This window comes from Bos grunniens, chromosome X (genome assembly GCF_055505025.1).
Source record: "Bos grunniens cultivar Pamir isolate PY7600 chromosome X, Bosgru_T2T1.0, whole genome shotgun sequence".
Classification (NCBI taxonomy): domain Eukaryota; kingdom Metazoa; phylum Chordata; class Mammalia; order Artiodactyla; family Bovidae; genus Bos; species Bos grunniens.
Window position 1 is genome coordinate 84,130,574 of NC_141194.1, and position 23,690 is coordinate 84,154,263.

The 23,690-nt window shown below is 44.1% G+C and overlaps 1 long non-coding RNA gene and 1 pseudogene across 2 annotated transcripts in view; both read right to left on the bottom strand.

Annotated features, from left to right (window-relative positions):
* LOC147340783 (uncharacterized) overlaps positions 1-23,690 on the bottom strand; it is a 78,288-nt gene that overhangs the window by 9,150 nt on the left and 45,448 nt on the right. Inside the window, exon 2 of the long non-coding RNA XR_015159051.1 lies at positions 17,748-17,843. This is a non-coding gene — a long non-coding RNA (uncharacterized LOC147340783). The remainder of the gene's footprint in view (positions 1-17,747; positions 17,844-23,690) is intronic.
* LOC147340784 (protein FAM209 pseudogene) lies at positions 3,201-3,915 on the bottom strand (annotated as a pseudogene). Its single transcript, XR_015159491.1, has one exon. The product of XR_015159491.1 is annotated as a protein FAM209 pseudogene (transcript).

Sequence of the window (23,690 nt, forward strand, 5' to 3'; positions counted from 1 at the left end):
ACAATGAGATACCACTACACACTAATTCAGTTCAGTTCAGTTCAGTTCACTCGCTCAGTCATGTCCGATTCTTTGCAAGCCCATGAATTGCAGCACGCCAAGCCTCCCTGTCCATCACTAACTCCCGGAGTTCACTCAAACTCACGTCCATTGAGTCAATGATGCCATCCAGCCATCTCATCCTCTGTCCTCCCCTTCTCCTCCTGTCCCCAATCCCTCCCAGCATCAGAGTCTTTTCCAATGAGTCAACTCTTCGCATGAGGTGGCCAAAGTACTGGAGTTTCAGCTTTAGCATCAGTCCTTCCAAAGAACACCCAGGACTGATCTCCTTTAGAATGGACTGGTTGGATCTCCTTGCAGTCCAAGGGACTCTCAAGAGTCTTCTCCAACACCACAGTTCAAAAGCATCAGTTCTTCGGCACTCAGCTTTCTTCACAGTCCAACTCTCACATCCATACATGACCACTGGAAAAACCATAGCCTTGACTAGACGGACCTTTGTTGGCAAAGTAATGTCTCTGCTTTTGAATATGCTATCTAGATTGGTCATAACTTTTCTTCCAAGGAGTAAGTGTCTTTTAATTTCATGGCTGCAATCACCATCTGCAGTGATTTTGGAGCCCCAAAAAATAAAGTCTGACACTGTTCCACTGTTTACCCATCTATTTCCCATGAAGTGATGGGACCAGATGCCATGATCTTAGTTTTCTGAATGTTGAGCCTTTTTTTTTTTTGAATTTTTTTTAAAATTTTATTTTATTTTTAAACTTTACAAAATTGTATTAGTTTTGCCAAATATCGAAGTGAATCTGCCACAGGTATACATGTGTTCCCCATCCTGAACCCTCCTCCCTCCTCCCTCCCCATACCATCCCTCTGGGTCGTCCCAGTGCACCAGCCCCAAGCATCCAGTATCATGTGCATCGAACCTGGACTGGCAACTCGTTTCATACATGATATTATACATGTTTCAATGCCATTCTCCCAAATCTTCCCACTCTCTCCCTCTCCCACAGAGTCCACAAGACTGTTCTATACATCAGTGTCTCTTTTGCTGTGTCGTACACAGGGTTTTTGTTACCATCTTTCTAAATTCCATGTACATGCCTTAGTATACTGTATTGGTGTTTTTCTTTCTGGCTTACTTCACTCTGTATAATAGGCTCCAGTTCATCCACCTCATTAAGCCAACTTTTTCCCTCTCCTCTTTCACTTTCATCAAGAGGCTTTTTAGTTCCTCTTCACGTTCTGCCATAAGGTTGGTGTCATCTGCATGTCTGAGGTTATTGATATTTCTCCTGGAAATTTTGATTCCAGCTTGTACTTCTTCCAGTCCAGCGTTTCTCATGATGTACTCTGCATATAAGTTAAATAAGCAGGGTGACAATATACAGCCTTGACGTACTCCTTTTCCTATTTGGAACCAGTCTGTTGTTCCATGTCCAGTTCTAACTGTTGCTTCCTGACCTGCATACAGGTTTCTCAAGAGGGAGGTCAGGTGGTCTGGTATTCCCATCCCTTTCAGAATTTTCCACAGTCTATTGTGATCCACACAGTCAAAGGCTTTGGCATAGGCAATAAAGCAGAAATAGATGTTTTTCTGGAACTCTCTTCCTTTTTCCATGATTCAGCGGATGTTGGCAATTTGATCTCTGGTTCCTCTGCCTTTTTTAAAACCAGCTTGAACATCTGGAAATTAATGGCTCATGTATTGCTGAAGCCTGTTTTGGAGAATTTTGAGCATTACTTTACTAGCGTGTGAGATGAGAGCAATTGTGTGATAGTTTGAGCATTCTTTGGCATTGCCTTTCTTTGGGATTGGAATGAAAACTGACCTTTCCAGTCCTGTGGCCACTGCTGAGTTTTCCAAATTTGCTGGCATATTGAGTGCACCAGTTTCACAACCTCATCTTTCAGGATTTGAAATAGCTCAACTGGAATTCCATCACCTCCACTAACTTTGTTCGTAGTGATGCTTTCTAACGTCCACTGGACTTCACATTCCAGGATATCTGGCTCTAGGTGAGTGATCACACCATCGAAATTATCTGTGTCGTGAAGATCTTTTTTGCACAGTTCTTCTGTGTATTCTTGCCACCTCTTCTTAATATCTTCTGCTTCTGTTAGGTCCCTACCATTTCTGTCCTTTATCAAGCCCATCTTCGCATGAAATGTTCCCTTGGTATCTCTGATTTTCTTGAAGAGATCTCTAGTCTTTCCCATTCTGTTGTTTTCCTCTATTTCTTTGCATTGATCTCTGAGGAAGGCTTTCTTATTTCTCCTTGCTATTCTTTGGAACTCTGCATTCAGATGTTTATATCTTTCCTTTTCTCCTTTGCTTGTCGCTTCTCTTCTTTTCACAGCTATTTGTGAGGCCTCCCCGGACAGCCATTTTGCTTTTTTGCATTTCTTTTCCATGGGGATGGTCTTGATCCCTCTGTCTCCTGTACAGTGTCACGAACCTCAGTCCATAGTTCATCAGGCACTCTATCTATCAGATCTAGGCCCTTTGGAATGGCCAAATACAAAAATCTGACAAAACCAGTTACTGGCAAAGATGTGAAACAACAGGAACTCTCATTTGTTGTTAGTGGGAATGCAAAATGGTACAGTTACTTTGGAAGCAATGTCTAACATAGCTAAACATTGTCATACTCTATGATCTAGCTATTTTGCTCCTAGATAGTTCACCAAATGATTTGAAAGCTAATGCCCACACAGAAACATGGACATGAATTTTATAAAGCTTAACTCATTCCCTCTTTCTCACACACACATACACAAATTGGAGGCAACCAAAATGTCCTTTAGTAGCAGAATGTTTAAACTAACTACAGAACATCAATATAACAGAATATTATTCAAGAATAAAAAGAAATGGGCTATCAAATCACAAAAATAAACGGATGATACCTTAATGAATGTTATAAAGTATAATAAGCTACTCTGGGAAAGGGTATACACTGTGAAAGTGAAAGTCACTCAGTCGTGTCTGGCTTTTTGTGACTCCATAGACTGTACAGTCCATGGAATTCTCCAGGCCAGAATACTGGAGTGGGTAGCCTTTCCCTTCTCCACGGGATCTTCCCAAGCCAGGGATCGAACACAGGTCTCTCAGTCTGGAAAACACTGCATGATACCACTTATACCACATTCTGGAAAAGGTAAAATTGTAGCACGAATAAAAAATATCAGAGGCATTTTTCCTTTTGCTGCAGAATACTTTTATTAGCTGGGATACACTTTGTCAACACTCAACTACTCCTCTTCTTCTTTGATGTGAAAATCCACTTCATCGGGGTCTCCGGTGTCCCATACCTCATGTATTGTAACATCATTCCCTGCGTCACCAGGAACCTCGATATTGGGACATTGGCGTTGATCACCGGTTGCCGCAGTGAGTTTCATATTCTTCACCCTGGACACAAGGTACACCAGTGTCATCTCGACCTGGGTTAAGGCACTGCACATAGACTCTTTGTAGGGGGAAGCCCTTATCTTCTTTCTTCCTGGAGAGCCAGATGAACAGCCCTGACGGCCAGGAGGAGTGCCCGCATTACTTTCCTCGTCGCCTCCAGGAAACATCAGGATCACCAAAAACATGAGGAAGATAAACAGCCAGTGCCACTTGCTCCCAAACCAGCCTGGGGCATGCTCTGGTTGATTCTGCCGAACGCGGAAGTGCCTTCCACTGGGCACCATCCACGGGAGTTCTTCGGCTTCATCTCTCAGAACATAAAACACATAGGCAAAGACAAACGAGATAAACGTAGGCCAAAAAAATAACCATATTACAGAGCGCATCGTGAGCTGAGACCAAGTGGCTCCTGGTGCGCTGGTCTGCGCTGGCACCTGGAGACTGAGGACCAGGCAGGTCTGGGCCCTTGGTGACGTCACAGAGGGCCCCACCCCCATCAGAACCCATGTGGCCAGGGTATGACTTCAGGGCAGAGGGTAAGGAGGCCTGCAGGGGTCAACCGGGAGTAGGGCTTAAAGGGACATGGGGCCATTTCCAGTGGGCAATTGAAAACGAGGCGAGGAGTGACAGAGTGCCATCCCCATGCCAGTGTATTCTTTCTGAACCTGGTGTTCTACTGGGAGGGTGGGTCCATTTTCTATTTTTATTTTTCCATTTGTTGAATCCAGACACTGTGGTGAGCAGAGCAGAACCAGGGGCATGTGCCCCTGTGGAGCAGAAAGCCAAGTGGGAAAGAAAGATATTAAACCAGAGGCCACAAACTAGGAGCCACTGATGTTTTGTGCGGCCTACCACTGTCCTAAAAATGATTGTGCTCAGTGCTAAGTCCTGTCTGACTCTTTGCCACCCCATGGACTGTAGCCTGCCAGGTTCCTCTGGAGAAGGAAAGTCAGGGGCATCACCAGTGATGCAGTAGGGGTGGGCAATGAGGTAGGTACTCTCTAAGATCCCTCCCAGATCAGAGGTTCTATGATCCTGCATGGCAATTTCCCAGAGGGCAGGGATGCACCTCCCGGGCAACAAGCAGTGGAACTGGCACATCTCTGGGGAGTTGCTGAGTTGGCAAAACTACACTATCTCTGATGCACCTGTGGATGAGCAAGTACTGGCTGCACTCCTCCTCCCCGTCTGTGCATGTCTAACTGCCACATGTGTTTGAAGGTGACCTTGCTCTGCAGGTGTGGCTTGAGAGCTGTGTTCCTTCCTTCTCTACGAAGACGACCCTTCTTTGTGCTGTGCGAGTTGAAGATTCGAATGCACATCTATGGCTGCAGCACTCGGCACTGTGCCTTTCTGTCTGGGCCGGTTGTTTTCACACTTGAGTGTGTATCAGGGTCTCCTAGAGGGCTTGCAAAGTCCCATTTTGCTGGATCTCAGTCCCCAGTTAGTCCTGGGTGGGACTTGAAGACTGCCACTTCTGCAGGTCTCTGGGCAACACTGAGAACCACCCTCCAGACAATGGCTTCACTCACAAAGACGTGGCTTCCCTCTGACTGCTGTGCACTGAACCTGAGGGGCCAGTGGGAGTGGAGTGGCAGCAAGAGCACCGAACTGGAGCCTGAAGACCAGGGTTCTACAGTGCACCCGCCCTCTTGCGAGCTGTGTGACCTTAGGCAAGCCTCAGCACCTCTCTGTGCCTGTAGCTGCCTCGCAGGCACAAGGATGCGATGAAGTTGGTGACTGCTACTCTGGGTGTTTCTGCAATTCAGAGTTGGTCTGTCACTCTTGTCCTGAGCCTAGTCTTCCCAATTGGGAAGCCAGATACCCCCACAGCACCCCACCCCCAAGCATCCAAGTGCCCACTTCTGTCCACAATCACTCCCAGCTGGAGTGGTCCGCTTGCTTGGGGATCTTCTTCTACAGCCAGCCCTGTATGGAGCCCAAAGGGTAAAACTGTTGTCTTCCTCTTAGAGATCCACATCTACCACTTGGGGGTATGTGTGTCTTGCGTGTGCTATTTCAAACGCCTTTTAGCACAGAGATAAGGATACAGAATCCTAGAGCTAGTCTCCTGCCTGTAAACTCTGATGCTAACGACTTATTGTGTTACCTTGGGCAAGTTAGTTAACATCTCTGAGCCTCACATACCCGACTTTAAAATGGAGAAACAGTATCTACTTCATGGGATTGCTTTGAGAACTAAATGAGATCATGTATGCAAGCCTTTACTCCTGGCACATAGTAAGTGCTTAACATGGTAGCTGTTGTTTCTCAAAAAGAGGATAATGGCCTCCTCTATAACATTAGAGATGCAGGAATGCTGGAAACACTATGGTTGCAGGTGTCCTACTTTCTTAATTCCTCCCATGGTGCATAATAACAATAATGGTAATACATATGTAGTGACACTAGGGCTTCCCAGGCGGTTCTAGTGGTAGCGAACCTGCCTGCCGATGCAGGACATGTAAGAGGCTGGAATTCGACCCCACAGGATTCAATCCGTGGGTTGAGAAGATCCTCTGGAGAAGGGAATGGCAACCCACACCAGTATTCTTGCCTGGAAAATCTCATGGACAGAGGAGCCTGGCAGGCTACCATCCATAGGACTGCAAAGAGTCAAACCCAACTGAAGTAACTTAGCATGCATGCATAGCAATACCTTACAGAAATGGATATTTCACATTTTTGAGAACACTATCCACTAAATCCTCTCATTCCATCTTTATCACACTGTAAGAACAAGGCCACCACATTGGTGTGGATCTCAGGATGAGCTGAGATGTTCTGAAAACACTGCTGTCTACAAGCCTCCCATCAGTAGGCTGCTTTTCCCTATGTGGATTTCTGCCCCTGCATGGGCGAGAGAGCATCCTGGGCCATGGCTGCCAGCTGGGGAGGCTCCAGGGACCCCATCTGGTACTCAGCCCGTTTTTCTCAGGTACACATCAGGCCTAGAGGCTGCTTCCCATGTGGCATGATTGCTCTCGCTCTGTTTACTGCATGCCTTGCTGCTGCTGCTGCTAAGTCACTTCAGTCATGTCTGACTGTGTGACTCCATAGACAGCAGCCCACCAGGCTCCCCGTCCCTGGGATTCTCCAGGCAAGAACAGTGGAGTGGGTTGCCATTTCCTCCTCCAATGCATGAAAGTGAAAGTGAAAGTGAAGTCACTCAGTCGTGGCTGACTCTTCTCGACCCCACGGACTGCAGCCTACCAGGCTCCTCCGTCCATGGGATTTTCCAGGCAAGAGTACTGGAGTGGGGTGCCATCGCCTTCTCCATTCTGCATGCACTACTAGGCCCCAAATATCCAAATGATGCTAATTGGATGACTCGGGGACTTCTGATACTACACATAAATGAAACCAGAATAATGCTCTGGACTTTTTCAGTTCCACTTATTAGGACAAGAAAAATCAGACCACCCTTCTGTGCTGCCAATGACACTTATTAAGGCGAAATCATGAAGATGGCTCTGGCTGTGGTGTTACCACCACACTCAGCATTAATTAGAGTTCACTGATTGGTGAGGAATCAAGCACAGGAGATTCAGAAACTCATTATGGTGCTTAATAATGATTTGTTTCCTCACCAGAAATTGGATAAGGATTCTAGATTTCAGTGATTTCACTTCCCTGCTCTTTTCCTTCCCTTCATGCTTCTGTCATTACTGACTCAGCTGGCAACAGAGGTCAATGGCAGGTCCTCTGTGTGCGTGCTAAGTCGCTTTAGTCGTGTCTGACTCTTTGCAACCCCCTGGACTGTAGCCCTCCAGGCTCCTCTGTCCATGGGATTCTCTAGGCAAGAATACTGGAGTGGGTCACCAAACCCTCCTCCAGGGGATCTTCCTGATCCAGGGGTCAAATCCACATCTCTTATGTCTCCTGCAGTGGCAGGCAGGTTCTTTGCCACTAGTGCCACCTGGGAAGCCTGGCGGGTCCCCTATTTGGTGCCTATTGTTTGACTTCCCTGAGCCTTCCCCGGTGACCACACTCTGTCCATTGTCTAAGATCCCAACAAGAGGCAACCTTACCTTGTGCAGCTCTATTCTAGTCACACTAGGCTTCCTGCTGTTCCTTAAACGGGTCTGGCCTCAGGACCTTTGCCTTGCTATTCACTGTGGCTGACTTTGTGGGGCTCTTGTTCCCTCTCTTCTTTAAAGTCTTCATTCAAATGTCACCTTCTCAGGGAAGCCTGACATAACCAACATGTTTTAAAACTGACCCTCTCTTGCTCCCTATCTGCATTTCTTGCTTTATCCATAGTGTTTGTTTCCTTCTAAAATGCTAATTTCCCTATCTGGTGAAGGGCTCTGGCTGTCCAGATGAGAGGTACTGTCTACTTCTGTGTTGGGATGCCAGAGGTCAGGATAGTACTCACAGCTTTACCAGGCCAATGGATTTGGAGAGAAGTGGTCCCTCCAAGAAAGAAAAGCAAAATAAACAACATATTTACTTCACCTCACATCCCCTGCTTTTTTCTCCTTACCCTGTCAAAGCCTTCAGAGTCCAATTTCTACCTGATAATACAAATCAGCTAAGAAGGCATATGTAGGGAGAGAGGAAAAGACAAGATGATTCTAACTGGAGTCCTTTTAGGCCAAAGAGTTTGAACACAAGGGACCTTGCCTGGCCAGTGTTGTCCAGAGACTTCAGGCTAAGCATATTTCATTTCATTTTAAGGTCATAAATATTTTAAAACAGAATGATTAATTTTAGATGATTAATGAATAAAATAATATTTCTCAACCCCCCCAAAAAATACTAATTTCTCAATTGCTTTAGTTATTCCCTCCTCCACATTCACTCTACCAAAAGGCAAGACTCAGAAAGGCAAGGATATATTTAACTTTTTATTTTGAAATAATTTTATTAAAAAACAGTGTTTTGAGGGGATGGAGTATTGATATTTTTATTTCTTTGGGAGCTTCTATCACAAAAGTGAATACTCATAGCTTGCATTTTTATAATACTTCAAAAGTAGGTTCTCATACAAATTCCTTGAGATACATTATTATTGGGTCTAGTTCACAGATGAGGACACTGACTCAGGAGGTACAGCAGATACTGTCAATGTCCTTCCCATATCCTTTGTCATTTATCATTTCTGTGCCTGCCAGCCTGCTTTCAAACTGCCTAAAATAATGTTTGACTTTACAGGACAATAGGAAACATAGCACAGAGTTGCTGTACACCATTCACACAGCTTCCGCTCACATTAAACGGTAATAGTATCGAAACCAGGAAATTAATATTGATACAACACTGTTAACTAATCTATAGACCTTATTCAAATTTCCCCAGTTTTCCCACTAACGTCTTTTTTTTAATCCCAAGATCCAATTCAGGATCTCATATTGCATTTATTGTCATGTCTCAGGATGGTGGGCTTCCCCGGTAGCTCAGCTGGTAAAAAATCCACCTGTACTGCAGGAGACGCCAGTGTGATTCTTGGGAAGAGATAGTCCCCAGGAAATGGGATAGGCTATCCACTCCAGTATTCATGGGCTTCCCTGGTGGCTCAGATGGTAAACAATCTGTCTGCAACACGGGAGACCTGGGTTCAATCCCTGGGTTGGGAAGATCCCCTGGAGGAGGGCATGGCAACCCACTCCAGTGTTCTTGCCTGGAGAACCCCCATGGACAGTGGAGGCTGGCAGGCTACAGTCCATGGGGTTGCCAAAATTTTGTGACCCTATGGACCATAGGCCTCCAGGGTCCTCTGTCCATGGGGGTTCTCCAGGCAAGAACACTGGAGTGGGTTGCCATGCCCTCCTCCAGGGGATCTTCCCAACCCAGGGATCGAACCTGCATATCTTACACCCCCTGCACTAGAAGGTGGATTCTTTACCATGGAGTCACCTGGGAAGCCCTGTCTGATGTTATTTCATGATTAAATTAAGGTTGGGTATTTGAAGCAAGAATACCACTGAAGTGAAGTTGTGCAGGGTGGGGTTTTTTGATTGTTCCTTGCCGTAGCCCCAGTTGACTAGATCAGGCCCTGACATATGGGAGGTGCTCAGTACTCGTGAAGACACAAAGGAATCAGACCCCAGGCACTCGCACTCCTTTCTGACCATGGGAAGATTACGTTCTTGGAACATCACATTCGTTGGGAACCTCTTATACCTTTGAGGAAGAAGGAAGTAAGCAAACTGGGTAGGGAGAAGGTTCCCTACCACAAAGTTAAACAACAACAGGTGAAGGAACCCAAGTAGCATAGGGCCCAGTGAGAGGAAAAATGCTATAACACTTAGAGAAAATGATAGAAAAAGTATTGCTACTTTAAAAAAATAATAATAACCTCCCACCTACTATAGACTGAAGGTTTGTATCCCCTCAAAATCGGTATGTTGAAATTTAATCCCCAATGTGGTGGTATTTGAATGTGGGCCTTTGGGAGGTGATCAGGCAATGAGGATGGAAACCTGATAAATGGGACAGTGCCCTTATAAGAAAAGGCCCACAGAGCTCCTTCGTCTCCCTCTGCCACGTGAGATTATAGCGAGAAGATGGTCATCCACAACCAAGGAGTGGCCTCACTAAATTTGCTGGTACCTTGATCTTTGTACTGCAAAAAATAAATTTCTGTTGTTTATAAGCCACTCACTCTACATTATTCCTTTGGAGCCACCAGAACAGATAAAACATTCACCCAAACAAAACACTTTACCTTTCATGTGAAAGTAAATGGCTCAGGCCACAGGTTCTGAAGTCAGATTGGTGGATTCTCAATTTAGTTCTGACACTTACTAGCTAGGTAATGATGAACAAACCTCTTAACCTCTCTGTGCCTCATTTTCCTCATCTGCAAAGTGGACATACGATTAATAGTAATATAGTAGTGTTTTTCTGGGGGATGATGGAGGTAATACAGGTGAGCAGCTTAATGTGTTCAGCTGCTTCAGTCGTGTCCAATGTTTTGCGACCCCATGAACTGTAGCCCTCCAGGCTCTGGTCTATGGTGTTTTTCAGGCAACAATACTGGAGTGGGTTGCCTTTTCCTACTCCAGGGGATCTTCCCAACCCAGGGATCAAACCCGTGTCTCTTGCGTCTCTTGCATTGACAGGCAGGTTGTTTACCACTAGCACCACCTGCCCCACTCCAGTATTCTTGCCTGGAAAATCCCCGTGGACAAAGGAGCCTGGTGGGTTACAGTCCATGGGGTTGCAAAGAGTCAGACACGATGGAGCAACTAAGCACAACACAGCACAGCGCCACCTGCGAAGCCCTGTCTGATGTTATCTCATGGTTAAATTAAGGTTGGGTATTTGGAGCAAGAAGCTTAGAGCCGTATCTGAAACATAGTAAGCACTCAACTTTTCAGAACACTATCCAATAAGTCATCTATTAGATATTCAGAGCAATCCCTCAAGAGCAGATATTATGACTTTCATTGACCAATAAAGAAATTGAGCATTAGGGAGTTCCCTGGGGTCCAGTGGTTAGAATTCAGTGCTTTCACTGCTGTGACCCAGGGTTCAATCCCTGGTCAGGGAACTACAATCCCACGAGCTGCATGGCATGGCCAAAAAATAAAAAACAACAGAAAAAAAAGAAGAAGAAGAAGAAGAAAGAAATTGAGGCTTAAAAAAGTGAAAAGATTCACCTCAGGCCTCCTAAGCTACTGAGCGAGAAAGCTGGAGTAAGATATAGGTCATACCTTTCCTAGTCCAGTGCTGTTTAGATTTTTCTCTTAGCATCACACTCTTCTTGGTACTGGAGAGGATCTGGGATACTCTCAACCTTCTAGGATCTTCCAGCACAAGTGAGAAAGAGAGAGCAAGTGTTCTAAGATAGCCCAGCAACTCTCCACGGAACAGTGGTCATACTGACAACCACAGGCAGCTTCCACCTTATACCGACAGGGCTTCTGGGATGGTTGTTTGAACCATGGGAGGTATTTTCCAAGGGAGGTAACACTGTGAGCAAGGGTAGGCACCCAAGCCAGCCTACCAAACATACCCATAGCAGATCACGGCTGCTGGCACAGAGCCCGGCTACTGATGCAGTTCCTGGAGCACAGTTTTTTACAGGAGTGGGGAAAGGAGGCAGAGGCTGGGGAGGAAGGTACAGCCTGGGTTCTGCCAGGCCTTGATGGCCCAGGAAGAAAGTCGGCTTTGGTTCTACATGTGATGGGAAACCACTGGAGGCTGTCAAGCCAAGGAATTATTTTATCTGATTTACTTTTGAAAGAGCACTTTGATGCTATAGTAGAGAACCATGCAGAACTGATTCTGTCGTGAGACAGACCTGGACTTGAATTTCAACTCTTTCCCTTCATAGATTGAACTTTTTCTGTGTAACAGAGACAATAATAGTATTAGGAGGATGGGATTGACATGTACACACTGTTGTATATAAATTAAATAACCAATAAGGACCTCCTGTATAGCACAGGGAACTATACTCAATAATCTGTAATAACCTATATGAGGAAACAATCTAAAAAAGAGTGACTATATATTATATATCTCTATAACTGATTAACTTTACCTTATACTTGAAACTAATACAACATTGTAAATCAATTTACAGTTCAAGTTTTAAAAATAGCATTCACCTAACAGGTGTGCCGTAAGGAGTACAACAGATAATATATATAAAGTGCTTAGTCCAGTGGCTGGCCCATAGTTGGTGTTCAATGTGTGTCAGCTGCAATTATTATTATTAGTTGTTGTTGTTGTTTTATTATAGTAACAACTTTGAGAAAATACACAGGATGTGATTCAGATTAAGCTTTAGGTCAATGCGGGTTGAAATAACTCTTTGGACTCCTAAGACCTGACACGATAGTGGACTCTTCAGGTGCCAGGTGGGGAGATGGAAAAGGTCTGTCTGGGGGTACTGCCAACTAACTACATCCTTTCTTCCCAGCCCAGGACATGCTCTTGCCTGTGGCTGTATCGCTGCACAGGACTATGTCTGGGCACTGAGTGAGATGACAGGGAAGGCATGGATAAAGAAGCACTCTTTCCTCACCATTTGTATTAGTTCCCAGAGTCCCAAAGGGTCCATTCATTCAAAAGCGCCTCCTGTGTGCTAGTCCGATACTGGGCCATGCCATCTTTCCAGCAACGGCTGAGTCACAAGAACCCTGGGGGAAGCCCCAGTGCGCTGACCATCACCTTACTCTGTGAGGATTATGCAATGTGGCAACTGGGAGGAGCCAGGTCCAAGGCTTCTGGTGGCTGCTTGGCCATCGGCTTCTCCTTGGACTCTGGTTTAGCTATTCCTTGGCATGAGCAACAGGAGGTTATGAATCACCCTCCAGCCAGGAGGGGCAGACTGGGATAGCACTGCGACCCATGTCTCAAATGTGCCCTGTGCCACAGATTGACCACGCCCAGAGAATGGTGATGAAGCACAGGGGTTTCTCTTCTGGCACGCTCCTGAGCTTTGCTGTCTCATCTGGCTGCACCCAGTTCTTACAGTCCCAAAGCCTGTCTGCTTCGTGGAGCAGAGGATTGCAGAGATACAGCATGCCCTCTCAGCAAAGGGAGTTGTGCCATGCCAACCCATGTCTAGGCTGTCTGGCTCTTAGGTAAGCTTGGTGTGCCAGGAGTGTGGCAGGAATGACTGGGACTGAAGCCAAGGTTCTATGCAATTCACCTGCCACTTTATCCTGCTATTACTTCTTATTCAATGCTTTAACATTTACTTCCATTGATTTTTTTCTGTTTACTATTTGTTTGGCTGCATTGGGTCTTAATTGCATCATGTGGGATCTGAGTTCAGGCATGCAGGATCTAGTTCCCTGACCAGGGATCAAACCTGGATCCCTGCATTTGGGAGCAAAGAGTCTTAGTCACCGGATCACCAGAGAAATCCCTAGTTCCATTAATTCTTTCAAACATTTGATCATTCACTTAATCAACAAGATTTTAAAATGTTCATTGTCATTGAAGTATGTAGTTGATTTACCATGTTGTGTTAGTTTCTGGTGTACAGCAAAGTGATTCAGTTATATATAGATATGTATGTTCTTTTTCATCTTCTTTTCCATTATGGCTTATTACAGGATATTGGATATAGTTCCCTGTGCTATACAGTAGGACCTTGTTGTTGACCCATCCTATATATTAGAGCTTACATCTGCTAATTCCAAACTCCTAATGTGTCCCTTCCTCATTCCCTCCCCTTCAACAACCACACGTCTCTCTCTATGTCTCAACAACAGTTATGGAATTCCAACTCCGTGCTAGGCACTGTGGGAGGTGGCACAGACACATGAGACAAAATCCCTGCCCTCAAGGAACTTACATTCTGAGGTCTGAGACTAGATCATTCATATTATTTATTTCTCTTCAACTCTAACCCCACCTGCAGATACTACTACTGCCCCACTGCTGCCCTGCTCCTTATAGTAAAACCTTGGGCAGCTGTTTATACTCATTGTCTCCAAGTCCTCTCCTCCCCCTCCTTCTTGTTGTTCAGTTGCTTAGTCATTCCAACTCTTTCCAGCATGATAGACTGCAGCATGCCAGGCTTCCCTGTCCTTCATTATCTCCTGGAGTTTGCTCAAACTCATGTCTATTAAGTTGATGATGCCATTCAATCATCTCATCCTCTGTCGCCCCCTGCTTCTCCTGCCCTCAATCTTTCCCAGCATCAGGCTCTTTTCCCTCTTCCATGGAGTCTTCCTCCCTGTACACATGTACCTCCCAGACTAAGTTAGAAGCCACCTGCTTTGAACTTCCAGAACTTGTTAAGAGTGTGGGCTTGAGAGTCAAACCTGTGTTTGAATATCACAGCTGTACCCTCCCAGTTCTGTGATCTTAAATAAGTCACCGATCTTTTCAGGGCCTGATTATCCTTACCTGTAGAATGGAAATAAAACTATATAAGATATTTCAAAACACCTAACTGAAAGTGAGTCAGTTCTTTATATCAGGTGGCCAAAGTATTGGAGCTTCAGCTTCAGCATCAGTCTATCCAATGAATATGCAGGGTTGATTTCCTTTAGGATTGACTGGTTTGATCTCCTGGCTATCCAATGGACTCTCAAAAGTATCCTCCAGCACCACAGTTCGAAAGTATCAATTCTTTGATGCTCAGTCTTTTTTTTTTTTTTGCTCAGTCTTCTTTATGGTCCAATTCTCACATCCATACATGACTACTGTAAAAACCATAGTTTGAGTATACGGAACTTTGTCGGCAAAGTGATATCTTTGCTTTTGAATATGCTGTCTAGGTTCATCATAGCTTTTCTTCCAAGATGATCTGATTTACTATTGTCTAATATCAATAACCTCAGATATGCAGATGACACCACCCTTATGGCAGAAAGTGAAGAGGAACTAAAAAGCCTCTTGATGAAGGTGAAAGAGGAGAGTGAAAAAGTTGGCTTAAAGCTCAACATTCAGAAAATGAAGACCATGGCATCTGGTCCCATCGCTTCATGGGAAATAGATGGGGAAACAGTGGAAACAGTGTCAGACTTTATTTTTGGGACTCCAAAATCACTGCAGATGGTTACTGCAGCCATGAAATTAAAAGACGCTTACTCCTTGGAAGGAAAGTTATGACCTACCTAGATAGCATATTGAAAAGCAGAGACATTACTTTGCCAACAAAGGTCCCTGTAGTCAAGGCTATGGTTTTTCCAGTGGTCATGTATGGATGTGAAATTTGGACTGTGAAGAAAGCTTTTCACCGAAGAATTGATGCTTTTGAACTGTGGTGTTGGAGAAGACTCTTGAGAGTCCCTTGGACTGCAAGGAGATCCAACCAGTCCATTCTGAAGGAGATCAGCCCTGGGATTTCTTTGGAAGGAATGATGCTAAAGCTGAAACTCCAGTACTTTGGCCATCTCATACGAAGAGTTGACTCATTGGAAAAGACTCTGATGCTGGGAGGGATTGGGGGCAGGAGGAGAAGGGGATGACAGAGGATGAGATGGCTGGATGGCATCACTGACTCGATGGACGTGAGTCTGAGTGAACTCCAGGAGTTGGTGATGGACAGGGAGGCCTGGCGTGCTGCGATTCATGGGGTTGCAAAGAATCGGACACGACTGAGCACCTGAACTGAACTGAACTGAATATAGCTCTTGCTGCTATGTGGAGGGCATGAGTGAAAGGAGAGAAACAACTTCAGGGTGACCTAAACTAAGCTGGTGCCTGATGTCCCTTTCCATTTAGACAGAAACCTGAGAGCAACATACAAATACATTCTGCTCAGATAAACACAGACTCAAGGCCACTGTTTTCTGGAAACCTTCCCAAAGCTATGATTCCATAGATTGCTAGTTCTGTGACTCGTGGCTCAGTGGTTGGAATATGTATGCCATGTCCAGCCCTACGGACAAGGCCCCCTTGATCAGTAAGGCCCCCTTGATCAGTTATGGGAAAGATGGTTACTAACAAGAACACAATACAGTGATAAAGAGATTTTAAGATGTGATAGCAGCATTCATTCATCAAAATTTTAAAGAGCCCCACTAATCCCCAGCACTGGGTCTTTTATGCTTTCTAGTTGGTAGGGTGCTAGGTGCTAGGGAGGAGAAGAAAGAGAGAATGGGAGAGAGAGAACTCAGCTCACAAGGGAGCTTATACATTAGAGAAGGAGATCAAGACATGAACACAAACAGAAATCACACAAAATATATTGAGGTTAAGTATCCAAAGGGAGATAGAAATACAATAAATAATTGTCATTTATTTAACACTCAATGTATGTGAAGCACTGTGTTAAGTTTTACATACATTCTCCTGTAATAGTCATAAGTCTATGGAATAGGTAATATGATCACCCATGATGCTATAATAGCAGCTAACATTTATTAAGTGCTTTATATCAGCCAGGCATTGGGTTAGGTGTTTTGAAATATCTTATATAGTTTTATTTCCATTCTACAGATGAGGATAATCAGGCCCTGAAAGGATAGGTGACTTATATAAGATCACAGAACTGGGAAGGTACAGCTGTGATATTCAAACACAGGTTTGACTCTCAAGCCCACACTCTTAACATGTTCTGGAAGTTCAGAGCAGGTCGTTTCTAACTTAGTCTGGGAGGTACATGTGTACAGGGAGGAAGATTCCATGGAAGAGAGAAAGTGTGAAGATGAGAAGGAAAGAAACTATACAGGGCCTGGCAACTGGCCTCACTTGGCAGAGCTGGCAGTATGTGATGGGGAGAACCTGTCTATTATTCCAGACTTGGTCTTGGGGTACCTTGGTTCTTGGTTCTCCTAAGGCCCCAGAGAGTTCAAACATCTTTAACTACCCTTCAAAGAAGGATAAGGTTTAGATTTGCAAACTCAAAACATGATGAGCAAGGAGTTGGCAGACCCTTCTTTAGTTTATGTCTTCGGTAGAAGCAGCCTTTGACATTCGTAACATTGAAAACAAGATCCCAGATGGACAGGGAATCCAGGGGAGGCAAAACCCAGCAACCAACACCACATCTCAAGCCAGCAAAGAAAGTTCATCATGCATCACTGCTTACACAACAGCAAAAATTCGCCAATGATGTAAACCTCCATCAATATGGGATTGATGAGTTAAGTTAGGATGCATCTGCAGAAAAGAACACTGTGTTGTTCAAAAGGATGAAGTGAAACTATATATTCTGACAAAGAAAGACATTTCCAAAAGCTTATAAGGTAAAAAAGTAGGTCACACAACATTCTCTGTAGCATGATTCGATTTATATCACAGATTTGTGTTTATGAATACACAAAACCACGAACCACAGTTATCCAGAAGTTGGTCATCACAAAGAATTACAGAAGGACTTTCTAATTCATATACTTTTGAATGCTGCTGACCTTTACATGCTTATATTACTTTTATCATTGGAAAAAGTACAATAGTTTCCATTTTACAAAACAAAAGAAAACTTCTTGGATCACATTCCATCCATCCTGACTTTTGTAACTACAACATATCTTAGGTTCAGCAGTGCATCTGAAATTATATCCTACAACTTTCCCACAAATGACTTAAGACAAGACAGTGATATATTAACCAGGTTATAACACAGGTGAACTAGACTGGCAATTGATCAAAAAATTTTACACAAAACATAGGTAGCAAGCAGGAGAAAAGTCACCAGAGAAAGGCCACAGGGCTTTTCCACTTTTACTAGTAACTTAGATCAGTGATCCCCAACCTTTTTGGCACCAGGGACTGATTTCCCAGAAAACCATTCTTCCATGGACTAGGGAGTTGGGGGGGCAGAATAGTTTCAGGATGAAGCACGCGCATAACATTTATTGTGCACTTTATTTCTAATGTAATGGTGCTGCTGATCTGACAGGAGGTACCAGTCTGTGGCCCGGAGGTTGGGGATCCCGGACTTAGATGACACAGAAAACGTACTTACCACGTCTGAAGATGACCCAAAACTGGCGGGGATATCAAATTTGTTGAAGAACAAAACTGAGATTCAAAATGAGCTCAGAATGGCTGGAGTACAGGGCTAAAATTAAAAGAAGAAATAAGGTGAAAATTATAAGATAAAGAAAAATATTCTCAAAAATTTAAAAGTCTATTTTGTGAGGCCAGAATAAGGGAAGCATGGCTTGGCAGCAGGTCACATAAAAACAGGCAATTCAGAAAAGATCTAGCAGTTCAAGTTGACCCATAGCTTAATGTAACTAAATTATGTAGCTGCTAAAAATGGAGCACATTTTAGGTTGTATTAATTAAAGTATGGTTTCTAGACCCCAGAATATAATTGTCACACTTCAGTCTCTGCTGTTCTCTCCCAGAGTCTCCGGTTCCAATCTATGCCCCACATTGCAAGAGGATCATTAACAAAGGGAAACATCTCCAGAGGATGGTTATGAACTTGACAAAGGAGCTGGAAACCATCCCATAAGAAGAGTGGCTCTTGAAGGGACCAGAGACGCAGGGTCTAAAAAAGAGAAACATCCCATATAGGATACCCACATGCTTTCAAATCTCAGAAGCATTCCCATATACATACTTAGCTGGGTTGCTCAGGTGACAGAACTAGGACTACTGCCACCTAGTGGTAGCAAGGAGGCAGATTTTTCAGTAAACCTGTCAAAAAAGGCTTTCTGACCTTGAGAGGGTCCTGCAGGACATGGAGTAGCCTGGTAAGACTGTTATTTTAAGACAAGGATGGATGAACAGATACCCAGTGGCAGAATCACAGTAACCAGGGCCCTTTCAGCTTTAAAAGATTACATCTTTCTCCTATAAGATGGCCATGTCTTCCCTGGATCAATGAGCCTCTCTCTGTGGTCTACAGAGTGGTAAGGACAGCTGGACAGGAACTACTGAGGCTGTCCCCTCTTGCTTATTGTTATCCAAGACCTGGGTGGGCAAAACTCACTGCTTATCTTATATTTTTATTTGACTTATTTAGTTTTGTTTCCTATCCTCATCTAATGGGCTATAAGTATAAGCAGGGATCCTGTATGTCCTGTTTTTGGCTAACTCTCAACCTCTGGAATATCAGTAGCAGATGGTAGGTGCTCAGTAAATATTTAACGAAATGAGTGCTGCTGCTGCTGCTGCTGCTGCTGCTGCTAAGTCGCTTCAGTCGTGTCCGACTCTGTGTGACCCCATAGACGGCAGCCCACCAGGCTCCCCCGTCCCTGGGATTCTCCAGGTAAGAACACTGGAGTGGGTTGCCATTTCCTCCTCCAATGCATGAAAGTGAAAAGTGAAAGTGAAGTCGCTCAGTCGTGTCCAACTCTTAGCCACCCCATGGACTGCAGCCTACCAGGCTCCTCCGTCCATGGGATTTTCCAGGCAAGAGTACTGGAGTGGGGTGCCATTGCCTTATCCAAACGAAATGACTAGTGCATCCCAAATTGACATCATTTTCAGAAGGTTTAATTTTCTCAGTAAAAGACATTTCAGATTTAAGAACCAGATCTCACAATAATAACAAGCAGTTGTATCTTAGTAGTAGGATTCCAGGTGATTTTGTTTGTTTCTCCATTTCCCCAATTTTTTTTATGCAATCATATTGCATTACCTAGCCATCATCATTGTAGTAGCTAACATCTACTGAGTGCTTTCCTTGTGCCAGGCATGGGGATAAGCACTTTACTTGGATTAATTCATTCAAGCTCACAATAGCCTTTTCAGTTGGCACTAGTATTACTCCCATTTTAAAGACCAGGAAACTGAGAAACAGGGAGGTGATATGACTTGCCCAAGGTGATGCAACTAATATCAGGCAGAATTCAAAGGCCATGTTATTAACCCCTGACATCAATGTAAGATGAAAAATGATTACGACGATAATGACAACTAACATTACTTTAGTCCTAATCATGTATAATATGTGTTAGTCACTCAGTCATGTCTGAGTCTTTGTGACCCCATGGACTATAGCTCTCCAGGCTCCTCTGTCCATGGGATTCTCCAGGCAAGAATAATGGAGTGGCTTGCCATTCCCTTCTCCAGGGGATCTTCTTACCCCAGGGATTGAACCCGGGTCTCTCACACTGCAGGCAGATTCTTTACCATTTATTTGTATAAGGTTCTGTACTGTTTCCAAAACATGACCTCCTTCAATGCTCAGAACAGTCCCTTAAAGTGGGAACTATTATTATGACCATTGTACAGTATCAGCCCCTTCTGTAACGTAATCAACCATGTCCACTGCCCCACCTGGACTCTATTTTGATTTCATGAGAATCATACTTTTCTTGATTGTCTCTTCTGTATTCCAGCCAAGTGAAGAAGTGATTATCTGCCAGTCACTACTTGAACCCTCCACTCTATGGAGATTAGGTCTCCAACATAGATAACTGTGCTGTTGTCCCCTTCTAGAATGTCCTTCTTTCCTCTTTCACCACAATCCTACTATTTTTTTTCCCAAACACAGCTCAAATGCAATTCCCTCCAGGAATCCTTCAGTGATCAGCTCTTTCCACCACAATCTTATTATACAGCCTGTACATTTCATTCATCCTGGTCATCTCTGGCTTTGTAGTGCTGGCTCTCCTTCAACTCACATATGTCCCTTTTTCTCAGTTAGACTAGAGCTCACAGAGGCAGCTAGGTCTTGAGTTTCTTGGCATGCCCTGAATAAATGGTCTCTTAGCTTCCCCTTAGTAGGTGCTCAGTAATTATTTTGCTGATTTCATAATGATAATCTCACCTCACAGCTGTAAAACATTGTCTTTTCCAGTAGGTCCTATACATATTGTCTCACTTTTGCTTCAAAGGAGACACAAGATTTTACTTTTCTTAATATTCACAGTAAAGTAAGTTGAAGGCCAGGGAGGCTAAGTAAGCTGTCTCAGGTCACACATCTCAGAATTCAGCCCAGCCCTCTGGACTCGAAGCCCCAGATTCTTTATCCTAGAACACACTGATTCTACTGGAAGGTACCGCTGGCTGGGAGTAATGCTAATAACATTCCTATAAAGACCTTGTCTTGATCCTATCACTGGAGCGAAAGCAATAAAGAGTGACAAGAGGCCATATCCACGGTTGAGATTGGGAAGGCAGGTAAATTCACACACTCTGTGCCGAGAAGTGCCTGGTGCTTATCAGATGGGTGGTGATGACTGTGTTATATCCCCTGTGAGGAGGACACTTGGGACTGAACAAAACGTTGTCCTCCACAAAGGCCAGCGTGGCTCAATCCTCAGCAGAAGTGGGGCAGTCCAGCAGGCACGGGGTGAATGAGAGAGAGCACTAAGAAGCAAGAAAGGTGGGTTCAAGATCCCGCTCTGATCCTATCTAGCTGTGTGACCACAGGGAAGGTGACCAGCCTCTCTGAGGCTGTACTTCCTTCCTCACTAGTCGATGTCCCATGACAAAGCCTCTCATAGACCCTGTGTTCCACGAACTGGTGATCCACAAACCAAATTTGGGCCAGGAACGTATTTTCTTGGGCCCAAATACTGTTTAAAATTGTTTTGATCTGGTAAGCAACACTTAAAAATCAGAAGATTTTATAGAAATATTCAGTTTCCAAGCTTTCTAGAAAAAAATAGGAAGACCTGGCAACATTAAAAAAGTGGAAGACTTTACATAAAATTTGATTTCCAGTCTTTCTAGAAAACAATATCTGGATATACGTGATTATTTTTGTACATTGTTTATTCTTTACAATATAACATGATAGGTTTTGATAAGTAGCACAGAGAAAATATAAAGCAGATAGGGAGTTCTGAAGTAGTAGGGCAGGGGAATCCAGCAAGGCCTGCAGTTAACAGAAGCTGCTCTGAGAAAGCCTCACTGCCAAAGGAAGCTATTCCCAGGACCACAGTGGGCTGGAGTCCAGGTGTTTCGGCTCCCTTTAGATGGCGCGTGTAGGGAAAGGTTTAGGAGTGCTAATGCCCTTCACATACCAAGTAGGGAGTAAGAAGACACTGACCTTGGCTGATGTGAATTTAAACACAGTTTTAAGCTTATTTTTTGATTTCACAAAGGCAACAAAAGAGTTTCAAGTGGTAAAATAAGTATCAAAGTCTGAGAGAAGGAGAGGAGCAAATTGTATTTACAAAGCATTCGCTAATCAAGAGCAACTAAACACTGTCATTCACCCAGATGCATTTTCTGTCTAATGGGGGTCAAAGCAATTAGCCTGATACCTGTAGCAATATCCTGCCTTGCCCTTACATCTCAGGCCAGGGCCATTACAAGGTATCAGAACTCATTCTAATCAGAAAACAACCAACTCTGTCAACCCAAGCACAGCATGGCAGAGACGTGAAGAGGAGAAATGGATCCTACTCCATTCTCTTGTTGGCCATTTATTGTCTGGGCTGGGACCTGACAGGTGATTTCTCTGGATACCAGTGTTTCTAAATGGAACATAGCACCCATTAGTACACTCCAACATTTTGGGTCATGATCTACAGTAAGAAATATGTTTGTCATTCATATAGCACACATTACTAAACATATATATATATATATATATATATATATATATATATGTAGATAGACAATAAACATATCATGAAGCAATCCTTACCCTTATTGTGTGTATTGTGCATTATTATTTCCCAGTTCATCCCCCCCTCCTTTTTTTAATCCTGATCACTACTCACTAAATTGATATCCTTAACTGTAGGTAATAATTGGCAGCTTGAAAAACACTGTTTCAGACTAATGGTTCCCAAATCTGGTGCCACATCAGAGTCCCTTGGAGTCCTTGTTAAATACATATACTTCTGCTCCCTTCCAAACCTACAGAATCAGAATTTCTTCAGCGTGAGACCTAAGAATCTATATTTTCTTTTACCAAGGACCAGCCATACACTGGCATTAAGACATCACAGTTCTCCTCAAGACATAGAAGCAAATAACAGCAATCACAGTCATTACTATCAAACACCTACTTCATGCCAGTGCTGCCGGCATAAGCACTTTCCATTCATTGACTCACTTAAATCCTCAGAGCAACTCCACTTTATAGATGAGGAAACTGAGGCTCAGAGAGTCTCCACTTTATAGATGAGGAACTGAGCTCAGAGACATAGATAGAGAGGTCAAGGAAGTGGTGGGGCTATGATTCATGGGGGCTCTGTTTCCATCCTTACTGATCCCTCCACCCTCTCCCCTCTGTAGTTCCAGAGACCTTGGATCTATGCTAGATGTTCTATACCAATTCAAGTTCAAGGCCATACCCCAAGGGGTCCAACCAACAAAGGCAAGAAAAGGTGTAAAACAAAACAATAAGAGTTGCACTTATATTGAATTTTGACTGTCCAAAGCATATGTGTGTCTGTTTTCTCCACATTTATTCCTTTCAGGTATCCTGTGAGGCAGAAAGTGTTAGTCAAAGTGTTAGCTGCTCAGTTGTGTCTGACTCTTTGCAACCCCATGGACTGTAGCCCGCCAGGCTCCTCCGTCCATGGAATTCTCCAGGTAAGAATACTGGAGTGGGTAGCCATTCCCTTCTCCAGAGGATCTTCACACCCCAGGTATCAAACCCAGGTCTCCTGCATTGCAGGCAGATTCTTTACCATCTGAGCCGCCAGGGAAGATGGCAGAAGAGGCAGAAAAAAAAAATACAGAGACACAAAGAGGGGAAGTGACTTACCCAAGGTCTGACAGCAAATCAAAGAAAAGCTATCCCAGGCAGGGTCTACTACCGACTCCCCAGGCAGGGTCTACTACTGCTCTTGGGCTGGCTTTCTCCAGGGTTTCTAGATCCACCCCACTTCAAGTCTATCTCCCTTTAAAGTAGAAAAGGAAGAAGACCTGGTACTTTCTGCCTCCCTCTTTACAGGATTTACTATCAACTTCTGAAATGAGCACACTCTGTATACACACTGCCTGAGGGACAGGTTGCCCCAAACCGCCTACACAAGGCTGTACT